The sequence below is a fragment of the Ammospiza nelsoni genome, chromosome 15 (assembly GCF_027579445.1).
Source record: "Ammospiza nelsoni isolate bAmmNel1 chromosome 15, bAmmNel1.pri, whole genome shotgun sequence".
Classification (NCBI taxonomy): Eukaryota; Metazoa; Chordata; class Aves; order Passeriformes; family Passerellidae; genus Ammospiza; species Ammospiza nelsoni.
In genome coordinates, this window is record NC_080647.1 from 10,973,626 (window position 1) to 10,987,303 (window position 13,678).

The 13,678-nt window shown below is 43.2% G+C and overlaps 1 long non-coding RNA gene across 1 annotated transcript; it reads right to left on the bottom strand.

Moving 5' to 3' along the window:
* Positions 1-664: 664 nt before the first annotated feature.
* On the bottom strand, positions 665-11,785 carry LOC132080214 (uncharacterized). The gene is made up of 3 exons (XR_009419528.1): positions 11,601-11,785; positions 11,181-11,503; positions 665-1,100 (listed from the first exon to the last, which is right to left on the bottom strand). It is a non-coding gene; the product is annotated as an uncharacterized LOC132080214 (long non-coding RNA).
* Between the last annotated feature and the right edge of the window lie 1,893 nt (positions 11,786-13,678).

The following is a 13,678-nucleotide window of genomic DNA, read 5'->3' on the forward strand; positions in this document are numbered from 1 at the left end:
AGTAGCTTTAGAACTACCTAAGAGGGGCTTTGGCCTTATCATTTTCAGTAAATCTGGAGGTTTGTTTTGTATTTTAACTTAAATGTCAAGTTATAAATGCACTTTGAACTGAAAATGCATTTTTAAAAAACCTTTTCAAAATGGGATATTCACTACAACTAACCATTTTCCCATCAACAGGCTTGGCTTTGACAGAAAAATGTCAGCATAAAACGTTCCCACAACTCCATTCTGAGCTGTGTGGCCCCTAATGAGAGGATACTCCTGGTCTGGAGTATCTGAAAACATCTCTCAGTGCCCCACCATGCCCAGACAGCTTTTCCCACAGCCTGGTCAGAGCTGATGCTGCCTCATCAGGATTTTCAGCTGCTGCCTCACTCTGCCCTCCTAGCAGAGATGCTCATCAGGAACCTGAGGGTCCCTGTGTTCAAACACAGGGATATTGTTCTTGGACAGATAAATGCAGTTATTAACCCCCACTTTGTCTTCATTTGCTCCCATCACAGCTAAGACAGAAATACCTGGCCCATGCACAGCCTCTGCCCAACCCCATTAATATGTGGTTACAAGAGCCGCCAAAGGAGAGATTAACAGCTACTCATTTATTTTAAAGCATTTCCTGGTTTGTTTTTGAAATGCACCATCTGTGCTAATGAAACCTGGCTCTTGGCTCTTTCAGGGCACAAAAGTGATTTTAAGTGCCCCGGTGGGCTGGAGCCTGGACCAGAAGCTGCAGCAGTGAGTGTCAGTAGCTGTGGCAATAGCACATCCACCTTTCCACCTGGAAAACTCATCCCAAAGCTGCCAGGAGCTGTCTGAAGGAGGCTGTGAAAAAGCAACCAGCAACATCCAGCCTCCTTCACAACTCAGACAAAATGAGGCCAAGGAGAGTTTAGCAGCCATATATCTCAAGTAATGATGGGATTCAAACAGCTGGAATGGAGGCACTCTCTCACAGATGGTTCTTGCATTTGCTTTTGTTGTGGTTTAGCCAGTAGAATTTGGGATAACTGTGTCTTCAGGATCCCCAGGCTCTAATAAAGTTGCATTTGCCATCAGCTCTGGTTTTATTTGCATTGCTACAGGAGGTACATTGGCATCTGCAAGACAAGACAGAAAGGCTCACTAAGTGGATCAAAGTGTGGATTAGGGCATAAGTTGACTCTTTAGATAAACAGACAAAACCTGCAACTAAATTGTGCTTTGAAGAGGAACTTAAAATTTTATTAAATGTGTTTGGTGCTCCCTGACTGTGTACTCAAGACAGACACCCCAGACTTTTATCCTGCTTAAGCAAGCAGTAAAGGTAGTTAAATTCCACAGCAATTCTCTCAGACCAAAGCACATTTCCACAGCAGATAACTCAGATTATGCTAACAAAGCAACGGATTCACTTTCTTCCCTCAGATGGTAATGCTGTTAAAAACACAAAGACAAGTGACAGTGTCCTGGCTAGAAAAAGCCCATCAGCTTTGTGTTATTAAATAACAATATCTCCTTCTGCTCCGAATTTCCATCATCTGGGGAGACAGAGAAGGAAGGAAAGGAGGAGGAAATGAGAGTGGGACAGAGGTGTTAACCCCTGCCTTCAAAGAATTTGTTCCATTTGGTAAAAGTGACCCAGCTCTGTTTCTAGAGATTAAAATCTGAGCCTCATATCAACAGTCTGCCTTTTCCTGAGGAATAACACAGGTTTCAACATCTCCATCTGGTGAAGTGGTACCAGTTATCATGGGAGAAAAATCACAATGTTTCATGTCCAGACCAAAAATTAGGTAAACTCTGGAAACACAAAGTTTTATTCCACATTAAATATGAAACAAACCTACTAAAAACAGAGAAGTTAAAAAAAGTTTGAATTATGCCTGAAGAGACCTTGGCCATATGTGGTGCCATATTCAGAAATTTCTTTCTAGGCTGCTGTGCCCCTGTTCCATTTGTTAAATTATTTTTATGTTAGTGAGAATGATTAGGTTTCTTGTGCAGTTATTGGGGCCCGAAAGGCACCTTTATTTACCTCATTTATCATATACAGCAGCATTCAGCTGAAGTCTAGAGGTAAACAATCTTAAACAGCAATATTCTTGCTGGAATGCAGTCATCTTGACCACAGGAGCTTTGGAAAAATGCAGATTTAAACTGTTCACATTACTTTTTTATCTGCATTTCAGTCTGAATCACTAACTTATCATCAAGCTCAGCAATAAAGAAACATGGAGAGAAGATATTAAATATTTATGCCTACAGTACCTTACAAGTTTTCATTGAAATATTAATTGTAAAACAAAAGCACAACTGTTCCAGCTACCAGGAGCAGCAAAGGCAGTACTTAAAGCCAACTAACAGTGCCATAGACAATTAAGTTTGGTGTGCTAAAAGAATTGTTAGCTCAATTTAAATTTGTCAAGGGAAAAACTTTGAAAATATATATTCAAAATGTTTGTCAGTCACTCTGCAATCGGCACCTGCTAGAACTGTTACAGGATAAACATAAACTGAGGAAATATTTGCCTGCCCTGGCTCCCCAGGTGATGCAGAGTTTCTGTCACAGGATTCCTGCAGCTTTGCTCACTCACACCAGGACTGACACCCCAGCAGAGCTGCCCTCAATGGTCACAGCAGAGCAGGAGCCGCTTCTCACCAGCCCAGGCAGCCTTTTGTCAGGCCATTTTCTTAAAAGCTGGTCTGTTCCATCAGATAATGTCTTTTACAGATATTCATTTTATTTTTTACAAGAAATAAAAGCTTGCTGCAATCTGAGAGAAATAAAATCTGGTCCTTGCTGAAAGAGCTCATAATAAAAGGCAGCCTGTGTGGGTGAGGAGGGGAGAAAGCCAGCTAAAATGGGCTGAAGAGAAAAATCAAAGACTAGTTGGGATAAATGAAGAGAAGCCTCTCCTTCACAGAGATTAAATTATTAATTATCCTGGAGAAAGGCCAGTGTTTACCTCAAACATGTTCAGTGCCTTGACAAGGGCCACCATCAGTGCTGCCTTAAAGCAGCACAGCACACATGGAGCTGCTCAGCTTATTGCATTACAGAGGATTTTAAACACTGCTGCTCCTCAAAGGCAGCGAGATGGGGTCAAGAACATAATACCCATTGCAGAGAAATCTAATTCCAAAGCTGGGAAAGTCTCTTCCCACCCCAAAATGGCTTTAGGTATTGAAATGAATCCTGTATTACAGCTAAGCTTTGGTCAAAGCAGAAATTCTGACAGATTTATTACTACCTTATCAAGTGACTTCATGGCTTCAAAAAATACATATATTCTTCTAAAATCCATTTATCTAGGCAGAACTTAATAGTTGCAAGAAGTATGCTGGTTTAATTGAAATTTGCTCCTAGCATGTTACTCCAGGGCTCTCTCCATCTGCAGCACCCCACCAAGGCGAGCGTCCTTTTATTCCTGCTGTCTATCTTCCACATTCAGAGCCCACTTAAAATCATGCTAAGGCACTTTCCTTTATGCCTTTGCATTCTCAGAAAATTGCTTTTTAACTTGGGTCAGCTTCAATTTTAACTTTATTTTTTAGGAAATGTTTTTTAATCTGCAGCAGCTCAGCATTTATATACCTCATTTTGCAGCGCTGCTGGGGAAGAAATGAAGGAAGTGGCCGGGGCCTCATCACCCCAAAGCAGTGCACTGTGTTCATCAAACGTGCTGGGAGGCTCTGGGGGAAGCAGCAAAAATGGGCTGCAGTTCTGGCTCAGCCCAGCCTGCCTCCAGCACGAGGTGAAATCCCTGCTGGGTGTCAGGACCTGCTCTGTGCTCATGGCCCCACTGGACCATCTCAAAGCATTGCACTTCTGCAAATTTGCTGATTAATGAAAAATTCTAAAAGCCCTTCCAAGAGCTAAGGACAGCCCTGGAGAAGGGTAAGCAGAAATTATCACTCAGCTAAAAGCTTTCAGTTGCATTAGCAGACATCTGGGATAAGCTGTTCAGGGCACCTCAAAATGAACCAGCAAGATACCATGGGAGACCCAGGTGAGGTGACACCAGGGATCTGGGAGCACTCACTGACAGCACAGAGAGAGAGAAACATCTGGCAGAAAGGAAACCAGAGAGAGGATCTAAATTAGAAACTAGGAAGATGTTCTGGACTGTGAGACCAAGGCTGTCCAGAGGAGCTGTGGTCACCTCACCCCTGGAAGTGTCCAAGGCCAGGCTGGATGGAGCTCTGAGCAGCCTGGGATGGTGGAAAGGGTCCCTGCCCACGGAAAGAGGCTGGACTTGGGGATCTTCTATCATTCTGTGATGATTGTAAACATTAAACTGTAAACATTAAACAAATCTTTGCCTAAATGCATATTAGTAAAGAAACTCCTAACCAATTAATGCATGTAGGCTACACACTGAGCTTGTAAAAGTTAATGAAGAAGCATTTCAAATACATATTCTGCTGGGTTTGGTTCCCATAATAAATTCTTAGTGTAGAGGGGTTGATGCTCCATATTTCCTTTAGTCCACTTGCAATCACAATGCCAAGTGCACTTATCTGAAGGACATTATTTTAATGAAGTCATTTGTGCCCTTAAAAATTAATATGTCAGAGCAGTTAAAGTCTAGTGACTGTAACCAAACCAAATAATGTATAATGGAGAGATGCAGTGAGAAAAAATACAGCCTGAAATCAAGGTTAAAGTAGTTAACCTTAGGAAAAAGAGGGAAAAGAAAAGCCAACAGCAATTATATGTCCCCTTGACACACCATAAAGAATACCATTACATTGTCATCACCCTACAGCATAGACCTGTGAATTGAGATTATTAACCATCACTGCACTGTGCACTGAAGGCACCATTAAATTTATCCTCATTCAAGGAGATAAAATAATATTCTTGTGGTCTAGAGACACTTGACTTAAGAGAAGCCCCTTTAGCAGCACAGTGCCAGAGCTTCTCAGACAGAACAGTCCTTTTGGTTGTAAAGAGTTTTGTGCAAGCCAAATACATTACAAAAATATGATGCCACATTCACTTTTTCAGTTCTTTAAGCCAAGTTACACAGAAACTGCTATTTAGTTCCATCAGTTCAGGAAAACTCTTCCCTCATTTTTGCATAAAGCCATAACAGACTGTTTTGGCAGCAGACCCTTAAATTAGACCAGCTCCAACTCAGGGCTTCTTGCCTTTAAATAATTCATCTTTTCCCACATTCAGGTGAAAGTGAACCATGTATCATCTGAAATGCCAACCATATACAAGAACACAAAGTGCACTCGTTGATGTGCCACAGCTTCATCACTTTTCCTACTGGGAGATTTTCTCCAGTGAATCTGTGATTCCCATCAGCAGTGACAGAGCTGGTCCCTGAGAAATGACAGCAAATGTTCACAGACAGAACCGAGGCCCCTTCCTTCAGCATTCCAGCAGATTCCCTGCCCTTCGGGTGGTTGGAAGGGGATCCCTAGCTAAGCATACAAGAAATTTAAACACATGAAGAGTTAACCCAAATTTCCTGATACCCAACACCCCGATCTCACTTTTAGCAAATGGACAAGATGTTTCTCTCCTGCAGAGAAAGACCATGACCACTGAGCACCGCAACCTAACACCACAGCAGCTCACTTAAACTGCTGCTCACACAGGGGCCTCCTTCATTATCAGCTGCAAACATTTCCAGACAAGAAAAGCACAATCACATTTGCAGAACCCATCACAGATATTTATGTGTTCTTCTTCTTGGCCCATGGAATTTGCTGGTTTGATAAACTCCCTTCCCTTTTTAACACAACTTAGCAGTCTCCAAGGTGCACCTCCAAACTAGATTAATGTACCTCCAGAACATTCATAAGGTAAAGAAATGTAATTTAATTTGTGATTGCATAAACCAGTCACAGAAGCCTCCCAAGAAGCCTGAGTTTTCATTTCTTTCATAGTAGACATTTAATTATATGATAATTACTTACAGCTTGCAGCTCAGCTTCTACTTTTATGAAATATAAATTGCTCTTCACTCAAAAGTGCAGGATGAGCATTTAAAAGGCTTCATTAAGGAGGTTTTAAGATTTTTTTTGACAACTTTCTTTAAGCTGTGGAAGGGAAAGCAGATGTACCTGTAAACTGAAACTTGCTTCACAGAAGAACAAAGTAGAATTGCTAATGTAATACCAGGATGGATGAGCCTTTACAAGAAAAAAATATTAACTTTTAACAAACACATTTTTTTTAAATAACAAACAAAATATTTCTGTCAAGCTGCATGATAAAAGGGACCAGAAGGGAATAAGCAGCATTGCCAGATCTCAGACATGAACAACAAGGCTCTTTATCCTAAATTTCCACAGCTTGGAAACCTGAGTTTGTGTCAGACTCATACCATTATTAAAGCAGCCCAACCAAAAACCCACCAACTCAATTGTGGCTTCCTAAAAGCTGAAAAACAGGAATAATGAAAGGAGAGAGTGGAAGACAAGAAAAATACCTTCACATGAACTTATGTATTGTAATTCTGTGATGGTTTTGACCTTGGTTTTATACCATTAGGAGATGACAGTGCCGGTAATTCTGCTCTCTCATATCTCAACAGTGCTACAAGATCAGACCTAGGAACAAAGGGATGGGGACACAAAATAACCAAAGGCTGAGGTCCTGGCTGCTGCAAAATGTTGTGCTGGTGTTCCTGCAGCTCCCTGTTGGCCACTCAGACATCCCACAGTGGTGGCAGGAGGATGCTGCTGGCTGCACAGGAACCTGACCCAGGCAGGCACTGAGCTCTGCCCCAGGGCTGTGGCTCCATCCAGGCAGGGCAGGTGAGCTGAGAAAGCGCTGAGGTGGGAGCTCCACCTCCTGAGGCTCCTACAGGCCAGTTTTTCTGATTTCAGATTAGCAGCTGGGTATGCCCATACTATTGATCCTATCTGGATTCACGAAACATGAATATACAAAATGGGACAATGAATCTGGCACACACAACCTGCCTGTAAATTCTGCTTGGCAACTTTGTCTGCCGCCCTCCAAGCCAGTACCCCAGAAGGGAAATTCTCTCTGGAGCAGAGGAACACAAAACTTGAGATTTGCCTAGAGCAGTGCACTGCTAAGGAAGCTGAGCAGATCTGAAAAACACAGAATGAAAGGCTCAGTTAAACTGCACTAAGTCTTTGTATGGACACTCTCACTCAGAATTAAAAAGTACCCCTGATTCAAGTGAGGCTTATTAATTCCCAAGAGAAAACAAAGCTTATTATGATTTTTTGTCACTTAAATTCTGAAGTAACAAGCCTACTGAGAATTTGATCATTTGGTTTAAAAAGTACTTTGGAATAATTTTCCTATGGGCTCCCATCCACAGCAGCATTTGCAGTCTGCAGTGACTTTCCAGACACTGAGCACTCACACCAACCCAGAGCCACCTCTCTGCAGCTCATGAATTCAGTTTATGGTTTTTCCTTCTTCTGGAGATGACACACCCCAAATGGTCACTCTTAATTGTGGCCATGGGCAAGCAGTGCCCCAGACCCTGTCCTTACACAGAGGCTGTGAACAGTGCCCCTAACCCCAGCTGGCTGGAGTCTGCCATGGTCCAAGGGAAAACAAAGAGCCAACACCCTACAGCAAGCTGTGCCTTGGCTGAAATGAGCAGAAAAGTTCATCTTTATTTTATATAGTTTACAAAAGGGCAGAAAATGCCACGCCATTTCATTCTGAATAGCTTCTTCCATTATCTACTGCAGCACGTAGCACTTAGCAGCTAAATAACAGCAAAGGAAGGAAATTAGGAAGTATAGAGGAGCAAAAGGAGTTGTATTTGCAGCTGAGACATGGGGAGAATTGAGAGAGGGGGAAAGGCTGCTTTGTGTAGGACTGAGCATAACTTCTGTACCCTTACACCAACACAGTCTGCTGAGGTCAGGCTCTCAAACACCTTCATATTGATCAGTAATGGCTCAACCTGTAGAAATCAGCTTAATGCTGAAACAAAAGCTACGTGGCAGCACATAAAAAATTTAAAAGCATTTTTTGAGCACAGGTGCTGAAGGAAGGTGTGCCTAGGGGCTGTCCCAAAGGCAAAAGGCCACTTAGAGTTCCTGTGAGACCTTTTGGCTACACACTTTGCCTTGAAAGGGGACAATATTTTTACAGCTGCTTTTCTGAAACTTATCTCATGTCCAGAGAGGGAGAGGAGGGTCAGGAGACAGGGAGACATCACTGCCTTCTCTGTCCTGGCCTCTCTGCACTACACCTATTTCTACACTACACCAGTAAAATCATTCACTGAAATGGTTTGAAGGCAATGGGGAAGTAAGGAGAACACCTGATTACACAGTCCCATAAAAATAAAAGGTTTCTCTTTAAAGTTCCATTAAATCTGGGTGAAATTTTGCATCTGCAACAACTGCACAATTAAGACTGCAAGAGATAAAGTTATAATTTAAACCTATAATTAAAACAAAACTTTAAAAGAGCAATCTTTTATTCTTCCAATCTGTTCTTTTAACATTTTATCAGTTTAAGGCACTTTTAAAGCCCACAGCAAGATATAACACCACACTCTTCCCAGAAAGTGAAGTAGCAGGGCCTCAGAAAACATCTGCATCAGGCAGGTGCACTTTGTGCTCCAGTGAAGAATGCCCCATTTTTCATAGTTGGATACTGCTGGGGAACCTCATTAGAAACCAAATTACTACCTGCATCAGGTTTACACTAATGTATTGACATCTACAGCACTTGTTAAATGAACCGTAAATCCAATACACTAAAGTCATTTTCAACTGAATCAAATCAGGTTTCAGTCACAAGAATTACAATTGTCATATGCTTAAAGCTTGGCACTTTCCTGGTGTCTCCAGCTAGATCATTTCAGACACAGAGAGAAAATTGTGAACCTATGAAAGAGCACAAGCTAAATTGGACTCACTGCAAGCATACTAAACGCAGGGTGAGGAGTTTAAGGATGGTAATTGACTCTAATTGACTGCTTGGTAAAGCCACCCAGGCATCCACAGGCACTCCTCACTAATCTGGTTTCAACAGATGCTATTTTCTTCTCCTTAGTTAATTTATACTTTCTTATTATAAAGCACATTGTTTGCATTTCAGAGAATATTTTCATTTTAGATCTCCACCTCCTGGTACCCTGTAAGGTTTTCTGTGTTGCTGTTTAGGTGGCCTGGAAAGGCCCAGGGATGGCCTTGGAGAGACAACGCTTCAAAGGACGAGGAGAGACTTCTGATCTTGTCTCGGTCTTGGTGTTTATTAATTGTTTATCTAAAAGATTTTCTTTCAGCCCAACAGAGGTCTGCACAGCAAGTCAGCCATGGGCACACTGCCGAAGCCCCCGGGCGGTCACTTATCTTTATTCCCTAAGTTACGTGTACAATATTTATCATTTTACTCCAATACCTTCTACCCTTATTAACCGGTGCACTTCTAGTAATAACCAATCCCAAAGTGCCACCACCACCACAGAAGATGGAGGCCAAGAAGAAGAAGAAGAAGGACAGGACACGCCCCAATTCCTCCATCTTACTTCTTTAGACCCCCCTGTACCAAAATCCTAAACCCTGTGTTTTACACTTTAACTAACTTATCCCTTCACCATTCACCCAGTGAATTCCTCCCAGTCCTCATACAGGTCTCATCTCCTGTGTAGGATCAAAATTCTGCCACCAGACACTTCTGGCAACATTCCAGGATTCCCGAGCCCCCCAAGGGTGGTCTCGGCCTCTCTGCACCTCCATCCTGAGGTGCTGAGATCCCACAGCACCCCAGTGAAGCAATGGCTTTGTGGGAGTGTGGGTCCTGCTGCAGTTCACAGGGACTGTGCACAGCCCTGTCCAAAGTTCTTTCTCTACGGGAAGAAAAATGCCTTTCAGGCCTTGGGAAGCAAATTCACATTCAGGTGTTGCCTCTTCCCTTCACGTCCACCACTGGTCGTCTTTTAATACTGATATAAAAATGCTTGACCCAAATGTGAGTGAGGACAGCATTAACCCCAAATTCCCTTTTCTCCTGGGGTTGATGATTTCTCAGGAAATCATCCAGGTCTGTCATGCAGTGCCTGACCACATGCACAGTACAAAAGGGGATCTCAGCAAAAGGACAAAACCAGCCTACTCCTGCTCCTTCCCCCTGCTCCTCCAGCCTACCTTTTCAGCTTGCTTGAACCAAGACATTTGAAAGGCTAATTCAAATTCAGTACAGCTACAAATTTGAACCAGCAGATTTGTCCAGCTTGATTTTCCTCCAGACTCTCACAGACACTTTCCCTAAGTGGCCTTAGTTCTGCTTAATTCATTTCCCAGAAACAGAAAACAGCAAAATGCAAATTAAAAAGGAAATACATATGAGCCAGCTCCTCCATCAGCATAAATCGAACCTGGTACCAGCAAATCACTCTGACACTCAGAGTCTGAGGAACCAGCTCCTAATTACGAGTTTATATAGATTACATTCATTTACTAGGCCAGACTTTAAACAATCTCTTTTGGCCTCTCACTACCTAAATCCCAGGCAGGCTCTCTGTGCAAATCCTCCTCCCTTTCCTGGGAGCAGTGCTGCCTCCATGATCTGCTCCAGCAATAAAGAGATGCCCCTTGGAAGAAGTGGCCACACAACAGAACAAAAAGCCACATTAAATTTATGCAGCCTGGAAGAAATTCTGATCAGTCAGAAATAATTGGTGACCTTCTAATACTTCAGTGGAAGGGGGGGACACCACTTGCTTCCATTCATGCACAGAGCTGAGGCTGTCCAGTTGGATGGGGCTCTCACCCCTTTGGCCACTTTCTATCCCCATTTACCATTCCCCACAGTGTTTTCAGCCTGTTCCTGGAGGGCTCCAGCAGAAATTCATCCTGCCAGTGCATTCAAGGACACACTTTTGTGGCACACTGTTACTCGCCTGATGTATTCATAGGTTGATAGTGAAAGTGAGGATCACCCACAGAGCGCACCTCATTCCCATTTTGCGGCTGAAATGCTGGATCTGCCCCTGGCACAGGGCTCCTGAGCCTCCCCCAGCTGGCAGGGAGTCAGCCTGGCCCTGCACCCAGCACACAGGCAGGCCTGGACCAGGACAAGCTGGCACAGCTCAGCACAAGGCACTGGGCCGTTTGCTATCAAGTGAAAGGTCAGCAACTCACTGCAGAAAAACCGAGAAAATGCTGGTAAATTGAGGTGAAAACGCAGCCTCAAGCAGAGTGAAGATGGTTAGAGTGAAGATCACACTTACCTTGGAACAGATTCGTTCTCAATTGCTTCTTCCTTCCAATTCTCAATTTCTTTTTTGTCCCACTCATTTTTGCAGTATATTGTTAGTTTCTTACTCCCCTGTGAACAAGCATCTTGCTCACGAGTTTCATACAGGTGCAACTCCTTTCCACTGCTTCCCTGGAGTGCTCAGTGTGGCCATCAGTAGGTGGATGAGGATGCCATGGTGCTGGCATTGATTCACCTCAGCCATTCCTGCAGTGAGCTGGGAAAGCTGCACCCTCCTCACCACATCATTGGCAACTCCCCTACACTTTAACCACGGTCATTTTATCCCCCTCCAGCCTGCAAAATAAAAGAGTAGGTGTTAATTTAGCAGCTGTAAGGTTGCTTTGCACCCTCCAGAGCCAGCTGCCATGGGAAACCTTCCCAGGATGCTCACCAGACAATAAAAACACTGGTGGGGAAACCAGGGGTAACCTGCACTGGCTGATCCAGGAGCTCTGGAGATCTCCAAAACTAAACACATGAGAAAAAATAAAGTCTGATTTCACTGTAGCTGAGTCTGTAACACGCACCCTGTGTGAACCTCATGCTCTTCAGAGGATTAGGGAACCACACAACTGCACTGGGCTTCCCTTTACGGAAGACAGAAAACCTGCAGGGCAAGCAGAGAACAGAGTCAAAGAAAAGCCTGCTCCATTGGGTAAAGGGAAAAGGGGGTCCAAATACTCCCAATGAAAGGGCAACGCCAAGAAATTGAGATTAGTTCAGAGCCAGTTACATAAGCTCAGAACAGAGTGGCTCCATGAGCCTTTAAAAACTAGTAGCAGATACAGAAATAAAAGTCAATCTTAAAATTAGTTGTAAAGGAGATACATGAAATCCCCAACATTGTAACAGGTCAGAAAGGTCCTTTCACTGTAGAGCTCTCAAAATACAACACAACAAAGTTTGCTAATGCTGAGAGAGCCAGGATCATTTTCTTGTAGCACAGTCTGTGCCCAATCATAGTGCAAACCAGACAGAGCAAGTGCACCAAGCCACATAATCATCACAGAAAGATCAAAGCACCTTCCTCAAACATCTTTGATGAAGGCCTCTGACTCTTGAATTACCTCCTATGCTTCAATTTATTATTTTTGATGACAGTATTTTGTTTTCATCCAAACTAATTATGCCCAAATCAATAGTAATGCTAGATTTGGCATCAATTATCCCTGTAGATGCTCTCAACTTAAATCATCCCTTTGCACACAGATGATTCCCTTGGCTACCTCCTGCCAGAGCATCAACACCTGAGTATTTATTTCACTCATTATTTTTATGCCCACGACTGGAATTTGATAGAAACCACAGGAATGTAAACAGCTTCCCCCTCCTGTGCTGTCCAGGCATCAGAATTTGGGCTCCCTCAGCTGAGAGCCACTGTCCAACAGCCTGCTCAGAAACTGCCCTGAAACTGAGCTGTGCCCACAAAATCTCCCTGTCACAGACCCTGCACCAGACAAGGTGTCCCAGCAGGTCACTTGTGGAGCTTTGCAAGACCAGGTCTTGATGTACCAGACCAGCATCTCTTCATTTAAATTACTGGAGAGTCAAGAGTTCAAGAAAGCTGAAAACTGTTGGTTTTTGTTTTTGTTTTTTATAACATAATGACTTAGACAGTTTTGCAGCTGCCTCTCCAGTTGTCCACTTCTCCAAGTCTTCCCTGGCCTGGAAGGGATTACTCAATTCTGAAAGAGAAGCAAAGCCCACAGTGATTGGGGTGACAGATGGATCCACCTGCTGGCATAAAATCACATTTTCTGTCTATCCCACTTCCAAATCAGAAAACAAAAGGAAAATTGCTCATTGGAAGCAAAAGACTTCTACATTATCCTTATTTATTATTTACATTATTATGTTGCCCACCTTTTTTCCTCATATAAAAATCACCTAGGTAAAAGTAGTCACTTGACTTTCACAGGAAAAAAAAACATAATAAAATAGATGCAAACATTTTTTCTGACATTCTGACTCAGAATATAAAAAGCATCCTAAATAGCCCCTCTACATCTGAAAATTCTGTCTACTCTTGAGACAAGTAGGATTAGTCTCAGTGACAGATTAATTTGCTTTTTTGGTACAGAAAAAAGTGCTCTGTGGGGTGAACACAAACACTGCAGGCTCCAGAGGAGTGCAGGAGAGCATTTCACCTCCAGGTCACTGCTCCAGGCTCCATCTGGAGGTAGGGACAGAACTTTTAATGGCTGATGCTCGATGGTCTATGTGAAATGAGTTCTGTTGTTGTGCCTTCGAGTTAACACCACTGACAGTCTCAGTGCTGAGGCAAGAGCAGTGAGCAGCAAACCCTCCTGCACCCTGAGTTTCTGTTTTCATCTTATCACAGGGGTCCCATGCTGTTGTCTCCTATCACAAAAGTTCCATACCTTCTTGGCATTCCTCATGGTCAACTCCTCAGAGCACTGACTCTTTCCTCTTCACAAAGCAGCCACTGACAGCAGCTCCCTTCTCACC